The sequence below is a fragment of the Amblyomma maculatum genome, chromosome 11 (assembly GCF_055883805.1).
Source record: "Amblyomma maculatum isolate TAMU_Amacu chromosome 11, ASM5588380v1, whole genome shotgun sequence".
In the NCBI taxonomy this organism is placed as follows: domain Eukaryota; kingdom Metazoa; phylum Arthropoda; class Arachnida; order Ixodida; family Ixodidae; genus Amblyomma; species Amblyomma maculatum.
Genome location: NC_139354.1, coordinates 79,848,779 through 79,866,280, shown reverse-complemented (window position 1 = coordinate 79,866,280; position 17,502 = coordinate 79,848,779). Strand labels below are relative to the sequence as shown.

General features: G+C 49.4%; 1 long non-coding RNA gene across 1 annotated transcript in view; it reads right to left on the bottom strand.

Annotated features, from left to right (window-relative positions):
* Positions 1-261: 261 nt before the first annotated feature.
* Positions 262-17,502, bottom strand: part of LOC146174239 (uncharacterized) — a 29,261-nt gene continuing 12,020 nt past the window's right edge. The window contains exon 2 of the long non-coding RNA XR_014701954.1: positions 262-539. This is a non-coding gene — a long non-coding RNA (uncharacterized LOC146174239). The remainder of the gene's footprint in view (positions 540-17,502) is intronic.

Genomic DNA, 17,502 nt, shown 5'->3' with positions numbered 1-17,502 from the left:
AAAGGAAAACCATGTTGATGTATACTCACTTCGTGCAAGATGTAAATGCCATATGTGAGCTTTTCGTTAGTTGAAGCAATATATTTTTTTTGAAGTGAATAAAGTATTATTATTATTATTATTATTCTAGGTCGTGGCAATATTTTTGCCCAGCACGGAAATCGCATTTAAGGAGCCAGCATATCTTCCCCGTCCATGCCCCTTTTTCAGAACTGTGAGAACAATAGCCATTTCGCCTAGAAAAGATTACAATATGACAAAAATATTTAGATTTTTTTATTATTTCAGATCATTTTATATTTCTTTGGTTGGAAACACGAAGGACAATGGTGCGGCCATTCACAATACCTTCCTCCACAACATTGATCTAGCTCCACACAAAGCATCGTTCCAGGCTGCCTTATTTTATATTTTTCACATGCGCACACTTCTTCGCCGTTTTTGCATGGTCTCTTCCTTTTTATGTCAGGACATATTTCTTCCGGGTATTCTCTCTTAGTGCACTTCTTTTTGACTTCGCCTTTTCTGCACGATGAGGCCTGTGCAGTGAAAATCAAATGTTGTTATAAATTTCGAAACATAATCAGCATGCATAAAGCAAGGGCTTACGGAAATGTGCAGGCAAATGTTTTTTTTTCTCGATAGACTCGTACGATTAGAAAACGCTATTTAAAATGCCGGCTGTGCCACCCATCTCAGACATCTTTTGCAGGTGCAGGTCTTCCTGAGACGGGGCTGCAACATCGCATAGTGCGGAAACTGACCACATGTATTTCTATGACGTCTAAAGCTTATGTGATGTGACATCGATGAAGGCTTCTGAGGAGGGGTGCCCGTGTGGCGAAAGCTTTCGCACTCGGTGCTCATTATAGGAAAATTTGCTGATGGTTTAGCTTTAATAAAGGCAGTGTGCAAGCAAAAGTTTCATTGCGAATAGTTAGACCTGGTGAATCTATTTATTTATCGAAGAAGAAATTGGTAAAATGGAGTAAGCAGAGTCGAAAGACGCTATGAATCAGAAGACAGAAGGAAAACAAAATACGAAAGACAAGAATACTCGGTAGACAAGGAGATGAAAAATAGAAGAAGAAAACGGGAAGAAAGAAGATTCGGAATAAGCCAAGAAGCTAGAAGAATGTAAAAAGAAGATAAGGAGCATGCGCACTTATGGCCTGCGGCCTGTATGGTGACTCCTGCTTTACATGGTGTAGTATTGGTTTCGCTTTAAAAACCGGGCTGAGGCTCTACCTAGAAAACAACTTCGCGCCTCCTGCTACTGCGGTATGCGGACCGACGGTGAGCACTTGCTGCACGAGAGTGGAACGCGAAGGATTACCCACTACTGAGATTTCGAAATAGAGATAAATATAGTTAGCGATGAAGTGGTGCCAGATAAAGTGGGGCCAATCAGATAAAGTGGTGCCATTGCACTGTGAGGTTCATTTCACAAAAATTATTCTGCTTTATGCTGTGTGATCATCTATATGCGACGACGGAAAAATATATGCCAAATATACTGCTAACCACTGCCTCACAGTACACTTATCAGGAGACCGACATAAGAAGCCGAATGAGCCTTGCAAATATAGCTTTCTCGTAAGCTGATCAGGTACATTTATTTGGGTACTGTTGTTAGCACACGGTAAAAGCAGTCATATACAATTTTATCCTCTAATGTTGACTGAAATTTCAGCTTTCAGCTTGTGCTATGTTTCATGTATGGTACTTCGTTTATATCAGGCTTTCTACTTTAGCGTGAACTCCCTAGTAAGAGACAAGAGCAACAATCGCGTGACACAACCTGTCTTATCCTGCACTACACATTAACAGTAAAAAACACAGAAATATACGTCCGCAGTGCATTTCCTTTTTGCTGGACACACTTGTATTAAACATCATATCTTTGTGAAAACATTACCATGTAAAGAGAAAGAGATCTGGAAGAAACCGAACCGTGCACTCACGGCGGGAGATCAAGCTGCTGACACGGAATGCTAAAACGGTCGCTTTCGCGAGGGGCTTGTCGCGTGCTCATCGCTGCAAAAAGAAAGTTACAACTTGGAGCAGCATCCTTCGTCTATCCTTCTCTACTATGCTGGAGCTCCGCAGCCGCACCAACTACGAAAACTGCGTGAGCCGAACCTCTGCTTCTTCGCCTCCCCTGTAATTTGCCAACGCATGTTCCGAAAGGGCTACCCAGCCATGTTCACAGGAGCCGAAGATCATGATGCAGAGGATTTCCTTTCTCCATACAAGAGGGCAATGGACCACAAATAATGGGACGAAGTCATGAAGCTAAAAAACAGTGTTCTACCGCATAGGCATTAACAGCGTATGGTGCTGCGACCACGAGCAGATTTTACTCCTTTTCTGCCTTTAAATAAACTTTGCCTGACATCTTCGTTCACTCTACTGTCGAAAAACCGCTCGTAGAGCAGCGTCTGCGATTTAGAGACCATCTGCTTGGAGACACCTTCAGAAGTTACATAAAAGCTGTCATCCTGTACTCCCGTGTAGACACCCCAAGACGTAGGCGGGTCACCTTTAACACATTTTGAAAGCCGTCGAGGCACACACATTCGAGATGCTTGTTGCTCGTAACCGCACTATCGTTGCCGAAGTCTTCAAGCTTTGCAAGACATGAGGTTCCAAACAGCGCATTCTAATACAACCACCATTCATGCAACCTGATTTGATATGCAGCCTGGTTATCTCGGCGACAAGCAAATCGCTGCTAAATCACGTTAAACATTTTTAGTGCGACAGGTCTTGCAATAATGTGTTTTTATAGCATTCAGGGCATTCTATCTCTCATCAGCTGGACTATATCCACTGCAGGGCGAAGGCCTCTCTCTTATTCCTCCAATTAACCCTGTTCTGTGCAAGCGGTATCTGCTTCACCCCTGCTAACTTAACCTCACTTGCCGCAAACTTTCTGCCGTCTACTGCTGCGATTTCCATCCTTCGTAATCAAGAGGGTTACCCTAAGCGAACATCTATTATCCTCTTTACGCAATACATGTACTGCTCATGCCCATTTTTTCCTGATTTACACTAGAATATCAGTAACTTGAGTTATTGCTCTGACCCACTCTTCTCGCTTCATATCTTTAAATGTTACCCCTACCAGATTTCATTCTGTAGCCCTCTGGGCTGTCCTCAACTTAAGAAACACCCTTTTCGTTAGACTCTACATTTCATCACCATAAGGTGAGTATAGGTAATATGCAACTATTATTACTTTCCTCTTGAGTGATACCGCTAAGCTGCTAGTCATAATCGGTGAGGGCTTGGCATATGCGCTCCATTCTTATGTTATTCTCCTTGTTATTTCCCTTTCATGGTCCGCATCTGCGGTTACTAACTGTCCTACGCAAGAATCTGCTGTTATTAACAATTTTAAGCAGACATATTTGCCGTATAGTTCCAGTGATTTGTTACTTAATGTAAACTACTGTTTCATCCTGAGGATGTTGAACATTACTTTAGCCTTCTGCAAATTGAATTTCAAGCCTTCTTTTCTTCTTTTCCTGCAAAGGTCATCAACAATTTGCAGTTCATCCCCTGAGTTACCAAGGCGATGTCATCAGTGAATCGAAGATTAATGAGGTCTTCTCCATCTACCATTATTCCTAACTGCTCCATTACAAGTCATCCGAGTACTTCCTCTAAGAAAGCTCTTAATACTACTTAGGAGATCGTGTCTCATTGGTTAGCACCTTTCTTTATATCAATTGTTACTTTCTTTATGCAGAACTATGTTTGATGTGCAGCCACTATATATATACCGGGTGTCCCAACTAACTTGAACCAAGGGATACAAAATAATACATTTGAGGTAGGTCAGTGAAACCAATTGCATTCAACTGCCAGCCTCCTTGCGCACTACAGGCAATTTTTTGTTTTGCAATTAGTTAATTGGCTAATTATGTTAATTTTTTTAATTTAATAAATATTCACCTTAGACCAAAAATGTGAATTGGAAAGTTGTAGAGCACCTTCGGAAACCCCCATTCCATTAATTGCGATAAAGAAAGTCTCACGTGTATCTTTTTTTCCGGGCTGAAAAGAAAGCCCGCGAAATACAAATAATACCACGTGACTAGCGCATTTGAGCGCAGCGATCGTGGTGCTCTCAGTCGTGGTTTGAGCGAACGAAATCAGCTGCGGCCGTGACCCGATGGTCCCGATGCAGCGGCAGGCAGAAATGCTGGCGATGGTTGGAGCGAGCTCGAGCTCGCCCGTCGTCACCGCGATATTGGCCAGACCTGTGCACCGCTGCTGCCTACATCCCGACATGCGGATGACGATAAAGAACCGGCAAATGAAGGTACAGCGCTAATTTTAGTCGAGTCAGATGTCATCTCGCCCCTTTATCCAAGCCTGTATGCGCAGATTCAGTGGCTGATACCTTATTGCTCATCCGTTTGCCGTAAAGTTCGCTGATGGGAGAGAAGGAGTTCTTAGAATTCCTGTGGTGTCGGCTCGCCGCTCTCGGTGCTACTTGCACCATCACGTAGGCCGGCTGTCGGCTGTCGGGCTACTTGCACCATCACGTAGAAGCCATCGCAGGCATATCGGCCTGCCGCTTTAACGGGGCAAAGGCGACACGGCCGCAGCTAATTTCGTTCGCTCAAACCACGACTGAGAGCACCACAATCGCGGCGCACAAATGCACTAGTCACGTGGTATTATTTGTATTTCGCGGGCTTTCTTTTGAGCCAAAAAAAAAGATACACGTGAGACTTTCGTTATCGCAATTAATGAAATGGGGGTTTCTGAAGGTGCTCTACAAGTTACCAATTCACATGTTTGGTCTAAAGCCGATATTTGATAAATTAGAAAAATTAACATAATTAGCTAATTAAGTAATTGCAAACAAAAAAATCGCCTGTAGTGCACAAGGAAGCTGGCAGTTGAATGCAATTGGTTTCACTGACCTACCTCAAATGTATTATTTTGTATCCCTTGGTTCCAGTTAGTTGGGACACCCGGTATATATATATATATATATATATATATATATATATATATATATATATATATATATATATATATATATTGTGCCGGTCACACTTCCCGTTATTGCCGCAGTCGCACCTTCCCCACACCTCGTTCCTATTACAATGCTGACCATCGGTACTACTATGGACCTCGACGCTTCCCTGCACAACCTGAACAGCTCCGCCCCGCATATGATGGACCTGGACACTTCTCTGCTCACCCAGATGAACCTAACACCGAAGCCGTCTCAAGTGTCCGTCACCGCAGCCGATCTCCATCTCCACGGTCTCGTCGATCTCGTTCACCGCTGCCTCGTCGAAACTCCCCCTCATCATACGCCGGCGCTCACTCGGGAAACTAGCGAATGCAGCGCCCGGGAGTGATGCTGCATTACCGACCCGGACTGTCAACTCGGAACTCACCCTCGCACCCAGACGTAACCTCATTGACAGTTTTGTGGACGGAGTCTTAGTTTCTGCACTTATTGACACTGGCGCCCACATTTTCGTTCTCAGTTCCTCGCTCCGTCAACGCCTCAACAAAGTCCTCACACCCGCTTCCTCATCTACCGTTCGTGTTGCTGATGGCAATACAGCTACTGTGATTGGTTTGTGTACTGCAAGAATTTCCATTGCCGACCGCCATATCCCTGTCCTATTTACAGTCCTCACCACTTGCCCGCATGACGTTATATTAGGACTCGACTTTTTAACTGCACATTCCGCGCTCATTGACTGTTCTTTTGGACTGCTTCATCTGGACCTTCCACTCTGTACTGACAAACAGGCCTCTGATACTTCAACGCTCCGTCTCCGCTTCTCTACATTTACTCGTCTGCCACCAGAAGCTGCAGTGTATGTACTCATGTCGCCTCTCCCCTCCGTTCCTGATGGCGACTATGTTTGCCCCATAACCGACGCGACACTGCAGCGTAGAATCGCTCTCCCTCATAACATCGTGCACGTAGAAAATAACAACGCTTAAATTCCAGTCTTGACCTTTTTGTGCACGTTCTTCCTGAGGGCATTACTCTCGCCGAACTGACCCGACTGTCTAACGTCACAGTTGCCGCTCTTTTGCCTGACCCTACTGCTAAAGTGTCGACACGAACTGGACCGTCCCCATCTCCGGAGGCTGGCATATCAGGAATGGTTGCGCCTAATTTGCGCCCTGACCGTGTTACAGCACTTACGAGCCTTCTCAATTCGTACAGCGATATTTTCGATTTTGGTGACCGCCCCTTAGGACAAACGTCCCTCGTTACACATCGTATCGACACCGGAGACGCCCGCCCAATTCGCAGAAGACCTTATCGAGTCCCCATTTCTGAACGACGCGTCATACAAGATGAAGTGGACAAGATGTTAGCAAAAAACATTACAGAGCCTTCGAGCAGTCCCTGGGCGTCGCCTGTCGTGCTTGTCAAAAAGAAGGACAATACCTGGAGATTCTGCGTTGATTGCCGACACCTCAACAAAATTACAAAGACGTTTACCCGCTCCCCAGGATAGATGATGCCCTCGATTGCTTGCACGGTGCCAGCTATTTCTCTTCCATTGATCTTCGTTCCGGTTAGTGGCAGATCACAGTCGACGAACGGGACCGGGAGAAGACCTCCTTCGTCACTCCCGATGGCCTCTATCAATTCAAGGTGATGCCTTTCGGCTTGTGTAATGCGCCCGCAACATTCGAGCGCATGATGGACTCTCTGCAGCGCGGCTTGAAATGGACGACGTGCTTGTGCTATCTCGATGACGTAATTGTATTTTCTTCTACATTCGAGAGCCATCTTCATCGCCTTGATGCCATTCTTAGCGTCTTCCGAAGAACTGGCCTTCAGCTGAACTCGAAGAAATGTAGCTTCGGCCGACGAGAACTCAAGGTGCTCGGTCACGTGGTCGACGCCCGCGGCGTTCATCCCGATCCAGACAAAATACGTGCTGTAAGTGCATTTCCTACACCCCGTTGTAACAGTGACGTGCGTAGCTTTCTTGGCCTCTGTTCCTATTTTCGGCGGCTTGTACCTACCTTTGCGGAGACGGCTCGTCCACTCACCAATCTTTTGAAGAACGACGCTGCATTTTGCTGGGAGCAAGCACAATCCGAAGCCTTTTCTGCGCTCATTGCAGCCCTCACCAACCCGCCTGTCCTGGCACACTTCAATCCTTTCGCACCAACGGAGGTACGCACCGACACCAGTGGTCACGGTATTGGTGCCATACTCGCCCAGCAGCAGATGGGTCGCACTCGCGTCATTGCTTATGCCAGTCGCCTCCTTTCTGCGGCTGAACAGAATTATTCGATCACAGAACGTGAGTGCTTAGCCCTCGTTTGGGCCATTACAAAATTTCGCCCTTACTTGTTTGGCCGCCCGTTCTCCGTCATCACCGACCACCATGCCTTATGCTGGCTTTCTACGCTGAAGGATCCTACTGCTCGCCTGGGTCGTTGGGCTCGTCCACAAGTCTGCCCGGCTGCACGCTGACGCCGATTGCCTGTCTCGCAACCCGGTAGATCCCCCACCTGCGAGTGAGTGCGACGATGACACATATGTGTTGGCCATCTCTGACCTTTCAAACATTCGCCATGAACAGCGCCTAGATGCCAAGCTTTGCAGGATAATCAATCGCCTCAGCACCGATCACCTTGATGCTACCCTTGGTCTGTTTATGCTCAACAATGGCACCTTATACCGACGGAATATGCGACCAGATGGAGCCGAGCTTCTCCTCGTAGTCCCAGAACACCTGCGTACCATCGTTCTTCAACAGCTGCACGACGCACCCACAGCGGGTCATCTTGGCGTATCTCTTACGCACGATAGCGTCCGCAGCCGCTTCTTTTGGCCAGGCCTCTATCGCTCTGTTCGACGCTACGTTGCTTCTTGTGACCGGTGTCAGCGACGGAAGAAGCCCTTGGCTATGCCTGCTGGATCCCTGCAGCCGGTCGACATCCCAGTAGACCCGTTTTCCCGAGTTGACCTTGACCTCCTCGGGCCTTTCCCACTTTCTTCGTCGGGGAATAAATGAATTGCAGTGGCCACGGATTATACTACGCGCTAGGCTGTCACCCGAGCGATACCCACTAGCTGTGCAACTGATGTGGCTGCGTTTCTTCTCCACGACTTCATCCTGCTCCATGGTGCTCCACGCCAGCTGCTCACTAACCGTGGCCGTTGTTTCCTTGCGCGAGTAGTCGACGAAATTCTTCGGTTCTGCTCCGTTAAGCACTATTTTACCACCGCTTACCATCCACAAACGAACGGCCTCATCGAACGCCTCAACCGCACGCCCACGGACATGCTGTCTATTATGTCTCAGATGATCACCGTGACTGGGATATTAATTTGCCGTTTGTAACGTTCGCGTACAATTCCTCTCGTCACGACACAATGGGCTACTCACCGTTTTATCTTCTATACTGCCGTGACCCTTCCCTTCCATTTGAGAGCGTATTGCCTCCCAACGCTAACGCCAGTTGCTACGTTCGTGACGCCATCTCCCGAGCTGACGCAGCCCGTGTTATTGCTCGCAGACGACTGGCCTCCTCCCAAAATTTGCGAAAACTGCGCCATGATTCCCGCCACCGGGATGTCCACTACTCTCCGGAATCTTTCGTCTTGCTCTGGACTCCCGCTCGTAAAGTTGGGCTGTGTGAGAAGCTCTTGCCACGCTACGCAGGACCCTACTGTGTTTTACGGCCAGTCACCCTTGCGACATACGAGGTCGCCCCTGTACATCCGCCGCGACAGTCCTCTATGCCACACACCGAGATCGTTCATGTCGCCAGAATGAGGCCGTACTACCCCTGCAGTAGTTCGTCCTAGCGCGCACCGGGACTGTGCTTTTTTTTTGGAGGGGGGGGGGGAGTAATGTGACATATATGCCCTGCATCGCTGGACGCTAAAGAACATAACGATCAGAAAATTGTGACTCAGACGACGACAAAGTGGTAGCAACGTTTAGTGCTAGAAGAAGGTTAACGCTGTTGTGATTCTACGTCAACCTGGACTAACCTTCGTGCACTAACCTCGCCACGTATCAATATATATATATATATATATATATATATAATGTAGGGGTGTGTTTTATCAGTCGATGCAGATGGATTCAACTGTTAAGGATGAAATCGCAGCGGAGCGTCAGGTGTAGCGAATCACAGACAACACGGAACTTCTTCATCCTCGAGTACGCCAGTACGACATTTTCCCCCCGGGTAGTGAAGAAGCCATCCTGGCGACTTATGGAGCCGAAAGGACAGACGGATCGTAGTAGGGCTTGATTTGGCTCACATGAACTGTTTCGCGTACACGGCGACGCAAGTCCGCTAAGAACGTAACAGGCTCAACTACGTAGTTGACAGGAGATGTTTGTTGGAGGACTCGGTATGGAAGCTTCTTTGAAAGGCCGGTGGTTGTGGCTGGGACCCAGAGCCACATCAGGGAGTTAGGTGCATATGAAGAAGCCGAGCCGGTGTCGCGGTGGTGTTTTTGTTGCCACTGATTTCCGTTGTAAGCGAACGAGCAATGGCATTTTTCTGCGTACTGGGCAGCGTCCGAAAGTGGCGTCGATTTAGAGACATCAGAGCGGTAGGAAAAAAGAACGTCCATTGTGCATGTTGGCTCGCGCCCGCAAAGAAGAAAGAAGGGAGAAAATCCAGTGGTGGTCTGTATCGCAGTGCTGTACGCGTAGGTTACGAAGGAAAGAACCTGGTCCCAGTTGGAATGAGCGTCGTTGACGGACATGGCCAGCATGGACGCTTCAACCGTCCACGATAACTGAGTAATTTTTTCGAAGTCCCATGGCGAAGAATCAAGTTTTCGAGAAGAAACAAAGCAACGTCTTTTGCGGAGGCAGAGGATAACGGTGATGTTTCAGCGTAGCGAGTAAGGTGGTCTACTGTCCGTATAATTCACCGGATTCCTGCGGGAGTAGTAGGAAGAGCGCAATAGATATCTATGCCAACGCGGTCAAACGGACGAGCAGGACAGGGTAACGGCTGCAACAAAACAGGGGACTTCTGAGGAGTTTTTCGGCGGTCGCAAGATTCGCAAGCGGGCACAATATATCGTACAACATTCCATGCCAATAAAATCGCAGACGTAGGCATGTGTACGTTTTCAATACGCCACAGTGAGCACATTGTGGGTCACCACGATACGCAGCAGAAATGTCGGCACGGACATGACAGGGGATGACTAGAAGCCCCTTCCGTCTATCAAGCAAATAATTGCGGCGATATAGAAGACCGTCACGACTGGAGTAGTAATGGGCTTGCCGGACGAGCGCTTTGGATGAATGACCGGGAGTAGGACTTGAAAAAAACAGATCCAAAAGTGTACTGATCCACGGGTACTTCCGCTGGTCGATAGCCATGGCGACAGTAGCAAGAGTCGAGAAATCGTAAGCACAGACGTGGTCAGACGAGTGTCACTAGGCAATGGCGAGCGGGAAAGAGCATCCACGTCCATATGCTTTAGACCTGATCAATAAATGACATGAATGTCATACTCCTGGAGACGGATAGCCCAGCGAGAAAGGCGACCGGATGGGTCTTTCAGAGAGGCCAGCCAGCACCAAGCGTGGTGATCGGTCACGACAAAACGGTCAGCCATACACATTAGGACGAATTTTTCGATGGCCCAAATAAAGCCAAACATTCTCTTTCTGTTACAAACGAAGGGAGGATGATCGGCGAGTGGTGTACGTTTGATTGTCGCGGGATACAAAGTTGTAACCGGGCGGAGTTCTCGGCGAGGGCTGGTCCGTATTCCACTATTCCAGTAGTTCCAGAGGTCAGATCAAGACGGTGGAAGGAGTTGGCGGGATAGGCGTGCAGCATGGCCCGGCAGCCCGCAGGAGTAGCCGATTGGCCGGTTGGCCGCGGTACGCCAAGGGTTCGTGGGGCATTGGCGTACCCTTGGAACAGGGACATGCAATGCAGCCCCAGGCAAAGGCGAAGGAAGGTTGGAAGGAGCGGCCTGTTAGGAATGAGATGCAGATGCATTAGCGGCCTGGTCAGGACTTGGGCGTAACTTAGTGGTGCCGTTACTTGCGCGGGCACGCGGCTGGGTGACAGCACAGGGCTGGGCGGGGGCATGGAGCTGGGCGGAAGAACATTAACTATGCGTTCTTGAACAGCACGCCGTAGGATAGGGGCCAAAGACGGCGCTATGTTAGTAACAAGGCGACCAGTATCCAGTGATAGCTGGCGGGCGACCTCTTCTCAAACAAAGGCTTCGATTTGTTGAAGCGAAAGTCTGTCCTCTGATGGAGTACTACTGCCCAGCACTAGTGTAGAGATGGCGTTGTCTCTAACATCGGACCGCCGGGTAAAAGCGCGCTTTTTACGAAGCTCGTCATAGTTCTGGAAAAGTCAAATCATATCACTAATGATGGCAGGACTTTTTACCCAGACCATCTGGCACGCGCCCTCACAGATGCCTTTCAGGACGTTTTCGATCTTATCCGCTTCGGACATTAGGGGGTCGACATGTTTGCACAGGTCAACGATGTCTTTTATATAACTGGTGAAGGATTCTTCGGCATGCTAAGTGGGCTCGCGACGGCGTTGTTCTGCTCGGAGCTTGCGAACTGCAGCGCGGTCAAACACTTCTGCAAAATTCGTCCTAAATGTAGACCAAGATGACAGATTTGGCTCATGCTTGCGAAACCAGAGGTTCGCCACGTCAGTCAGATAAAAGATCACGTTACTTAGCTTTATAATGTCGTCCCATCTGTTGTAACTACTAACGCGCTCGTACGCCGACAACCAATCGTCGATGTCTTGATCGGCCGTGCCACTGGAGAGGCATGGATCACGCTGCCGTAGACCTCCAGAACACAGGACCGTGATTGGAAGGGGCGGCGATGTCGAGGCAGTATCATCCGGCATGGTGGAAACAGATGTAAATGTGCGGCTTCTTAATTCTAGGATGGACGGGAACGTACCCAGCAGCACCTCCACCAATTGTAGGGGTGTGTTTATTCAGTCGACGTAGATGGATTCAGCTGCTAAGGATTAACTCGCAGTGGAGCGTCAGGCGGAGCGAATCAAAAAGGCAACGACCAACTTCGCCGTCTTCGAGTGCGCCAGCACGCGATGCATGTCAGTGGCTATGATGATATATATATATATATATATATATATATATATATATATATATATATATATATATATATATATATTGTTAAGCGGGGATCCAGGCACTGGTAGCGAGTAAGACCGGAGCGGGGGAGGCTCAGCTTGTAGACAGCTTGTCCGCAAAAGGCACTTCCTCTTTCTCGGTGATCTGTCCGCCTGATTGGAACTTGCTCTTTACAGTCTTGCCCCAGCAGAAAAGTGGAGATATCCTGGCGACTCAAGGAGACGAAAGGATAGCGGGATCGTAATAGGGTTTCAAACGGTCCACGTGAACAATCTCACGCCCACGGCGACGAAGGTCGGAGGAAGCGGCTAGCGGTTCAACTAGGTAATTGACCGGAGACGTCTGTTGGAGCACTAGATATGGTCCGTGGTATTTGGCAGTAAACTTGCTGGTAAGACCTGGTGGTGTCGATGGGACCCGGAGCCATACGTGGGCACCGGGAGAGAATTGATGCACAGGGTGGCTGCTGTCGCTGTGCGCTTTCTTCTGGGTTTGCTCGTCCGAAGTAAGCGAGCGAGCCAGCTTGCGACATTCTTCAGCGTGCCTGGCAGCTGCTGAAAGTGATGTGTACTCTGACATATCAGGACGGTAGGGGGGATGGTGTCGAGTGGAGACGAAGGTTCACGCCCGTACAGCAGAAAAAATGGTGAGAATCCGGTAGTTGCTTGAACGGCGGTGTTATAGGCATAGGTTACAAATAGGAGAATCCTGTCCCAATCGGAGTGGTCGGAGGCGATGTACTTGGACATCATGTCACCTAGTGTGTGGTTGAAGCACTCTGTGAGGCCATTGGTTTGAGGGTGGTATGCGATGGCTGTCCGGTGGATGGTCTGACATTCGCGTAGGAGCGCTTTGACAACCTCGGATAGGAAAGACTTTCCTCGATCACTTAGAAGTTCACGAGGGGCCCCGTGCCGCAGAATGAAATGATGGAGAAGAAAGGACGCGATTTTGGGTCCGGTGGCATCCTGAAGTGCTGCTGTCTCCGCATAGCGAGTAAGGTTATCGACGGCCTCGATGATCCAACGATTCCCCGCAGGTGTATATGGCAGAGGTCCATACAAATCGATGCCAACACGATCGAATGGTCGGTACGGGCACGGAAGATGCTGTAGCGGAGCCGGCTGATGGAGAGGAGAAGGCTTGCGACGCTAGCAATCGATGCAAGAACGCACATACTTATTGACGAAGGTGTACATACCGCGCCAGTAAAACCGCTGTCGCAACCGTTCATAGATCTTAAATACACCCAAATGCCCACACTGCGGATCATTATGGCAAGATACGCATATATCACAACAGAGGTGGCGAGGTACGACGAGCAGCCACTTACGGCCATCTGGCATATACCTGCGTCTATAGAGGAGACGGTCACGAAGGGTGAAATGCTGCGCTTGACGACGAAGGGCACGAGGAGCCGGTGAAAGTGACGAGTTCGTAAGAAGATCGATCAGTGATGTTAGCCACGGATCCTTGCGCTGTTCTGATGGCATGTCGTCGATGGACAGGGAAGACAGGACGATGCTGGAGGCAGGTCACTGCGGAGCATCAGGCGGCACCGGCGAGCGAGATAAAGCGTATGCGTCGGAATGCTTGCGCCCTGTACAATGGATAACTCGGATATACTCTTGCAGTCTAAGCGACCATCGGGCGAGACGGCCGGGGGGTGAAGACAACCAACACAAAGCGTGGTGGTCTGTAACAACATCGAATGGGCGCCCATACAAGTATGGCCGAAATTTCTTAAGCGCCCAAACAATGGCAAAGCATTCCTTTTCTGTCACAGAGTAGTTGGTCTCGGCCTTGGTAAAAGTTCGACTTGCGTACGCCACAACGTATTCATCAACACCGGGTTTTTGTTGGGCAAGAACAGCGCCGAGGCCGGTGTCGCTGGCATCGGCGTGCACTTCAGTAGGAGCAGCCGGGTCAAAATGGGGAAATACGGGGGGTGAGGTAAGTATTGTGTGCTATTTCGTAAAAGCAGCATCGCAAGCCGGCGACCAGGAAAAAAGATCTTTGTGAGCGCTGAGAAGTCGCGTCAGAGGGGCAATGATGGTCGCAAAGTTCCGAACGAAACGCCTGAAATAGGAGCATAAGCCTATAAACCTGCGTAATTGCTTGATTGATGTTGGCTTCGGGAACTCAGCGACAGCGCGAAGTTTAGATGGATCTGGAAGGATGCCATCTTTGGACACTAAATGCCCTAAAATAGTGAGTTGGCGAGCGGTGAAATGGCACTTTTTCAGACTGAGCTGCAGACCGGCGTTGCTAAGGCATTGCAAGACAGTTTCATGGCGAGTTAGGTGGGTCGTGAAGTCTGATGAAACTACAACAATATCATCCAAGTACAGACATGTGTGCCACTTCAAACCGCGGAGAATATTGTCCATCATGCGTTCAAATGTGGCGGGCGCATTACACAGGCCAAATGGCATGACGTTAAACTCATAGAGCCCGTCGGGGGTGACAAAAGCTGTTTGGGGCGATTGTCCTCAGCCATCGGAACTTGCCAGTAGCCAGAACGTAAATCGATTGAAGAGAAAAATTCCGCTCCATGCAAAGTGTCCAGCGCGTCGTCTATGCGTGGTAGCGGATAGACGTCCTTTCGTGTGATCGCATTAAGGCGTCGGTAGTCCACACAGAACCAAATAGACCCGTCTTTCTTCTTGACTAAAACGACCGGGGACGCCCAAGGGCTACTGGAAGGCTGAATTACACCACTACTGAGCATCTCGTCGACTTGCTCATCAATAATGCGGCGCTCTAAGGCTGATACACGATAAGGGCGTTGTCGTAATGGGGCGTGCGTACCAGTATAATTGTGGTGCGAAACAGTTGATGTACGACCCAAGGACAGCTGCTGGATGTCAAAGGAAGCTCGGAATCAGTTCAGCAAGTCGAGGAGCTTGGCGCGTTGATCTGGAGCGAGAGCACTGTCGATGGCTTTTTCGAAGGTAGCCAGAGGCGATGAAGGAGACGAGGAACGAGGTGGGCTAAGGGCACTGACGTTGTGGGAAATTGTGTCGGCACAGGTGGAGAAAACCGGTGGGACGGTCACAAAATTTTCCGATCGAACAGATTCAGCATGCCCAACGCACTCGCCACGTTGCAACGGGAGTGGATAGAACGAATGGTTCGTAATGGCTAGTTCGGTGTGTCCGCTTCGTACACTAAGGACGACGTAGGGCAGGGAAAGACAGCATCGCGAGATGAAGAGGGAAGATGGGGTGAAGAGAGGGACAGATTATAGGCACAATCGCAGCATATGGAGGCGGGATATCAGTAGCATTCGCAACGTGCCATTTGGCTTCTTCAAGAACGTTAGCGGCAGTCGGTGCGGTGCACAGCGGAAAAAACTCTACTTCGTCCCGAGAGCAATGAATTACGGCGCGATTGCGACACAAGAAGTCCCATCCTAAAATAATCTCATGAGAGCAGTCACGGAGAACGACAAAACTGATGACGTAGAGAACGTTCTGAATGGTGGCTAGAGCCGTGCTGGTAGCGATCGGTTCGATGTGCTGAGCAGTGGCGGTGTGCAATGAACCCCCAGAATATAGCAGAACAACTTTTCGTAACAAGCGGCACAGTCTAACGTCAATAACCGACACAGCAGCACCAGTATCTACAAGCGCAAGACTACAAATATTTTCAATGGTAAGTTCAATTAAATTGTTTGGTGGTGAAGCAGGACTTTCACTGGTCGACGGAAGCGCAGTTCTTGCCTGCGGAACTGCGTCTAGTGGTTTTCCGGCATTGCCGAGGTAGAACGGCAACGCATCGGCGACGGAGAGCGACGGCGCGGAGAGGTTGAGCGGTTGTCATTCGAGAAGTGGTCAAAGTTGGACGAGGTCTGAGGGGACGCACGGAGATGGGACGTCGGTTGCGCGTAGTTGACCGGGCTCTGATCGAAAGCGTACGGGGCCGGGTGACGGCGGCACACGCGTGCAACATGGCCAGGGAGACCACATGCAAAGCAAATGGGCCGGTTGTCAGATGTGCGCCAAGGGCGTAGAACAGGTGGCGCACGGCGCTGGGGGAAAATGCCCGCTGAACCGCACGATGGAAAAGGCGTAGGAGGTGGTGGTCTTGCGGCAACCTCAGCATACGACAGTGGAGTGTGTACGGGCGTCGGGACAGCGTCGGCATGAATGAGCGGAGCTGTCAGAGGAGCGGCATGAAGACTTGGTTGTCGAGGGGGCGGAAGTGCGTCGGCAACTTGTTCCTGAATAACCTGGCGTATGGTCGGAGCCAGGTGTGAACTGGAATGCGGAACGTTCGGAATTAGCGATAATTGCCATGCAACTTCTTCCCGTACGAAATCTTTGATTTGTTGAATTAGTGTGGAGCTGACAGGGGCGTCAGACATAGCCGCGATCGTGGCTTCAGGTTGTCGAGGGACGATGCGTTGCCGACGAAAGTCGTCGTAGCTTTGACACATTGTGAAAATCTCAATTACAGTACGGGGCTCTTTTGCCATCAGAATGTTGAATACGACTTCGTGGATGCCCATCATGATGTGGCGAATCTTCTCGGCTCAGTCATCGATGCGTTTACACGATGGCACAAATCTAAAACCTCTTCGATGTAGCTAGTGAAGGTTTCTCCTGTCTGCTGCACCCGCTCGCGCAAACGGTGTTCGGCGCGAAGCTTGCGGACCGCAGGGCGACCGAAGACATCCACGAAGCGAGATTTGAACGAGGCCCAAGTTGGAATGTCAGCCTCGTGATAAGTGAACCACAACTTTGCCACTTGTGTAAGGTAGACGATAACGTTGTTAAGTTTCAAGACGTCATCCCACTTATTGTGGGTGCTTACACGCTCATACGACGAAAGCCAGTCCACGTCCTGATCGTCGGTACCGCTGAAGAACGGCGAGTCCCGCTGTCGAAGCACCCCGGAGCACGGAATTCAAGAGGCGGAAGAAGCCGAGGTAGCCGGGCCGGTGGTGTTGGTACTGGAGTCAGTCATTGCGGTCGGAATTCGGCGGCTGCGGAGCTCCAGGGCGAGAAAATGGAGCAGAAATCCCGCGACCTCCACCAAGTGATAAGCGGGGATCCAGGCACTGGTAGTGGGCAATGGTAGCGAGTAAGACCGGAGCGGGGGTGGCTCAGCTTGTAGACGGCTTGTCCGCAAAAGGCAGTTCCTCTTTCTCGGCCATCTGGCCATATATATATATATATATATATATATATATATATATATATATATATATATATATATATATATATATATATGGCGAAGATCATTAACGCTTCATTTATTCTTCGTCGACATTTCGATTTATTCTGCAGCCAAGAGCGTCTTTTTCGCAAGCATATTTATATATATGTAAATATATTGTTACGAAG